Source organism: Orcinus orca, chromosome 13 (genome assembly GCF_937001465.1).
Source record: "Orcinus orca chromosome 13, mOrcOrc1.1, whole genome shotgun sequence".
Taxonomy (NCBI): Eukaryota; Metazoa; Chordata; class Mammalia; order Artiodactyla; family Delphinidae; genus Orcinus; species Orcinus orca.
In genome coordinates this window covers 15769611-15774879 of record NC_064571.1, presented here as the reverse complement: position 1 = coordinate 15774879, position 5269 = coordinate 15769611, and the positions used below count along the sequence as shown (strand labels likewise).

The following is a 5269-nucleotide window of genomic DNA, read 5'->3' as shown; positions in this document are numbered from 1 at the left end:
GTCAAAAAAGAAGTGATAGGTTTAACTCACCCAGTCTTTTTCATTTCCTCATTCTTCTGGGACTAAGGGAAGGGAAATACTATAAAGAGGAATTCTGAAAGCAGTTGGCCCTTTCAGGCCAAATAGGAAGCACTACTGACAAAGTATTAAATCTTAGTCAATACAGGATCCCCATGCATCATATCGGGTCCTATGCTTTCCTCTAAAGGGAAGAGGTAAAAAATCATTGGCCAAAACTAGGTCCAATATGTCTGCTGGTTTCCTAAGACCACTAGTTAAGCAAGACAATCTCCATACCCTTTTTAGAGCTATTGACGTTTCCATGAAAAGATTCCTACAGAAAACAGCCAGATTCCCAACGTTCTCCAGAGATATGCAAGGGATTTTGTCTCTACAGATCCTTACCTATTTCAACTCCAACATCCCACAAAAACTGACCTGTGTTGGGATGGCTTGTACGTGGTGAATTTCTGTCATTCCCCCTCCTATATCCACAACCATCATTGCTACTCAGTAGAGCACAACTGCTCTCAGAGCCCTTCTCAAAATAGTACTCTGTCTTTTTTACCTCTCTTGAGATCCCAGAACAAAATAAAGGCCTGAGTGAGCAATTCACTCAATGCATCGTGTTCTGTTTTAGCTATGGCTATCTAGACCACTTTGGGAGTCCTCCTGACTCTTTTTAAAAACAGTGGCTGTAAGAATTAATACAATTTCTAAATGGAGACTCACAAACTTTCCACAAGTGGTGTAGGCACTCGTCAGTATCAATTTCATATTTTACCAAGAAGGATTTGATTAGATGTCATCTCAGGGTCAAGGACAACTATATTCTTCCTCTGTTGAGGATCAGAGGAGGCAGAGTATAGAGGTGGTGATCTCACATTTTATGGTTGGTGGGTCAAGTGTGCTAAGAAACCAGGTGAAGGAAAAAGCTACTGACTTATGGGTGAGAACCTGGACACTCTGACTCTCACTGTCTATGACAACTCACTCTGTCTCATCTCTCATACCTGCTCACTAAGGCTTTTATTCCTGCTTATGAAATGGCTCTCAAATTCATCCCTCTTTGCCCACTGCCTAATAATCCTTCTAACTAAGAGACTGTATCAACCTCTTATTTGGTTACTCTTAGCTGCAATTTCTATCATCCTCTGCCGTCCAGTCAACCATTTGAAACACATTCAAATCCTCTGAAGTATGTCACCTTTTAATTTGTATGCAAACTCCTAAACCCGGCAAATAAGGTCTAAATTCTGGCCTTCATCTCTCAGCTCTATTTCATGCTCTCATTCTAATTCTTATCCAAAGTTATTTACTGCCCCTGTACACATTGTGCCCTTGGGACTTTCCCTCTGCTATTTCCTTTCCTAAAATTGCTCCCTTCTTTCTTCCTTTCTAACACCCAAATACTATGCTTGGATCCAGATCAAACTCTGGCTTGACCATGAAGCATTCCCTGATCCTCTGTCCTGGGACTGCTCACTCCTTCCCCTGTGCTCTCTTAGCAAATCAGACTGCATTTTTCATATAGTCTTGATCACACTCTCCTTTATTTTATCATTCACTACCTTGTGAACTAAGAGAATATAAAATTATTATCTGATATAACTCAAGACCTGTCACTGCATGCGTACAAGACTGGCACATGATACAAATACAATAAATATTGCATAATTCACCCTGATGCTCTAGCTTTCCCATTTTGCTACCTGTGTGTTTATTTACAGAGGTTTTATGGGGTGGTGGTGAAGATTTCAGCCTCTGGGAACCAAACTATCTGGATTTGAATCTTGGCTCTGTCCCCTAATAAATGTGTGATCTTAGGGAAGTTACTCCATGAGGATAATAAAGACCTCATATGGTCATCACAAGAATTAAATGAGCTGATATGAGTAAAACATTTAGAACAGTGCCTGGTACACTCTTCAATATTCAATAAAGGTCACAAGTTCACTTAGCTAAACTCTCCCTCAAGCCTGTGATCATTGACTAACAAAGGGCAGGGTGGCATTCTGTGCAGAGCTTTTGTTCAGAATGAGTTCTGGAGCGAAGGGGTCTGGACCAGAAAAGATCTAGCAGATTCTGCAGTCTTGGAAAACAATGAGCCAGGATGACAGAGTCCACTAAGACAGAAAGGAGTAGGCAGGTCTGAATGAGCAGAAACCAGAGACCAGGAGGTCAGAGTCTGCAAGGGTGGCTCCACGAGCAGCTTGGAAAGCGCCTAGTCCTAGGGCAGAGGTGGCTTGTGGTCTGCTCCACATTTGCTTTCCCTTCCAGGAGCAGGCAGACCTGGAAACTCAGGCAAATAACAGAGCTAGAGAAAACCAAAGGCCTCCATCTGGCCGTAGCCCTGTGGAGGCAAACACAAAGATCCAGCCCATCTCATGCAGATATAACCAGAGGATATGCAGTTCACACAGCCCCTGGGTTAATCCCATTACAGACAAATCAGTGACCAACTCAATCTACATTAGGTTAATCCTTTTTTTTGTTTTGTTTTGCTGTACGCGGGCCTCTCACCGCTGCGGCCCCTCCCGCCGCGGAGCACGGGCTCCGGACACGCAGGCCCAGCGGCCACGACCCACGGGCCCAGCCGCTCCGCGGCACGTGGGGCCCCCCTGGACCGGGGCATGAATCCGAGCCCCCCGCATCGGCAGGCGGACTCCCAACCACTGCGCCACCAGGGAAGCCCAGGTTAATCCTTTCTTTAACCTGCAAATTTATAGGTCATCAGCCTAAACAAGGTATGAGCTGTGAGAATGCAATACAAAATGGCAATCCATGGCAATCCACATCCTTTAGTGCCTAACTCATTTTCTCCTCATAAAACATTCAAAGCATTTTACATTATTACTTTATGCCTGAGTCATAATATTGTTAAAGCTTACAAAAATCATTTGTGTTAATTCCCCTGACTCAGCTTTCTTAAATATTCTTCCTCAGAAGTTGTATATAATTTAACTAGAAAAGGTGTTTTTTGTTGTTGTTGTTTTTAACCAACTGAAGTAATCAGAAAACAGATGAAGTAAGGAAAATAAAATAACTGCTAAGTGAATACAGGGTTTGGAGTTGGGAGCTATGAGCTTTGCTCACTCATTACGTTGCTATAAAATGACCATTTGACCTGGCCCTTTGCCCCACCAGATATCCCTACCATCTACCACAGGCTGAGCCGTGCCATATGCCACCAAATGAAATTATCATTTTTATTATTCTCTCATCAACAACAATGACCAATCAATCCAGAATGAGCAAAAGTTATGTTAAAGGCAACTCCAATATAACGTATCAAAGCAAAAGCATTTTGTCTGTATTCAGAGTCCATTTATCTCTCAAAGGAGCTGCTTCAGGTGCTAGGCAGCTCAGCGAGGTATGGAACAGTCAGGAACCCATACCCACAACCACCGGCCATGCCACCTACAAAGAGGAGTTGGAGCCTGAGCAGCAGGAGGCCCATGAGAACTTGGAGCCAACAGGAGCTGGTCCAGAACTTCAGGGGCTGCAGGAGGCACAGAGGCAGGGCATGGATGATCATTTTTCTGAGAATACAGTCTAAAAACTTCTCATGATTCTCAGAAAAGACCATGACTTGAAAAGGATTAAGTCATCATCTCAGAGATGAAAGAGACATCTTCCCAGAGGATGGTCCTGGAATAGCATTTTAATGATTTAAAGGGAGCCCTTAGGAAGCTCCATTTTGAGCGGTTGGTCTTTTGCAAGAAGTAGACACCAATGAACAGAGTAGTAAGCCACTAGATGATTCCAGAAGTCAAAGAGCGTGGAACTAACCCTGTAGAGGACAGTCCAAGAAAGAGAGACTGCCATTCTTGGTGGTGTATAAGAGCAGAGTGAGAAGCTGCAGAGCTTTACCAAAAGAGCCTCACACATTCAGTTGGACAGACTACCAGAAGTGCCTTTACTGGATGATGTATGAAGGCAACTTCCTAGTTGAATGACTCAGTTCTTAACATAGTGAAAAACTACATTTTAAACCATGGAACAGCAGCATCTCACCCACCAGTTCAGATACAAGAAAAAAATAGAAAACCCTGGTGGCATGAGTGTACAATGATGTAAGATGGATGATGAGTTTAGTGCCCAAGATTACAGGCTCCAGTCCCATAAATGTACTTCAAATCATTTTGAGGATGTATATGCAGCACTGAAATGAATTTCATAGCATTGTTCTTAGAACCCAATTATCACTTCTGGTGGAGGAGATGGCTTCCAGGAATGGAGTCCTTGAAGCATCCCCCAAATAGGTCGTCTCACATTGGTGCCTTATGAGTGGAAAGATGGCCTTGAAGGGCACTGTCTGAGCAATAGAAGAAGTAGAACACTCCAGAAAGATTCTGAATCCAACTCCAGCACCCCAAATTATTTCTGTGGACAGACATTAACATTTGGAGTTGAAATTGAGAGACAATTGGATGGGAGAGACATTATAGGAGTGTGGGCAGATCATAGAATGAATAAGAATCTCTGCAGAAGCATCAGACAGTGTGCATTAGTGCAAACAGTGCCATTTTTGAAAATGGAAAAGAAATGACTAATCAGTTACTGGCAGTTACTCCTGGGAAAGGTGGCTGATAAAACTGTCACATTTGACATTGAAACTGTGACTCTAGGAACCATCAAAATAACAAAGGCAGAAACTTCAAGCTTCAAATAATTATTAGCTTGAACAACAGAGAAGTGTTTGTTGACTGCTTACTTGATGAATCATTCAGATCTCTTTATGTTGGATGTTAATTTTTCCAACCTGAATGGAAAGTGCTAGTGTTTTAGATTCTTGGATGACTAGCTTTGGTCTGCAGGGTTTTAGGGCAGCTGTTCTTAACCTGGTTTAGTTGTAATTGATACAAATAGTAGGATTCAATCTCTTGGGCTATTGGAAATGGAAAATACTTACTGGATACATTTTGGAATATTTTAGCAATAAGATACTTAAATGTTGTAGACAAAACCATAATGCAGTCAATTTTATTTTTAGGAGAGTGTTCATTAAAATACCATATCACAATAAAAATTGAATTGACTTTAAAAATACCCATGTATAAAAAGGGCTATACCCTTCTACTGTGCTTCTTTTTAAAGTTGGTTATTAGAATGGAAAAAGTCAATGTAACATTATTTGATTAAATCTCCATATTTTAAGGATCCAAGACCATATAAAGCTTAGAATAAAACAACAGGAATAGACGTAAAGAAGCCAGAGTTTGGTAATATATATTCATCATGTGCTCTCCACATAAGTGTGTTGAGT

General features: G+C 41.7%; 1 pseudogene; it reads left to right on the top strand.

The window, feature by feature from the left end:
- Positions 1 to 3645: 3645 nt before the first annotated feature.
- On the top strand, positions 3646 to 4791 carry LOC101272511 (cytokine receptor-like factor 3; annotated as a pseudogene).
- The last annotated feature ends 478 nt before the right edge of the window (positions 4792 to 5269 follow it).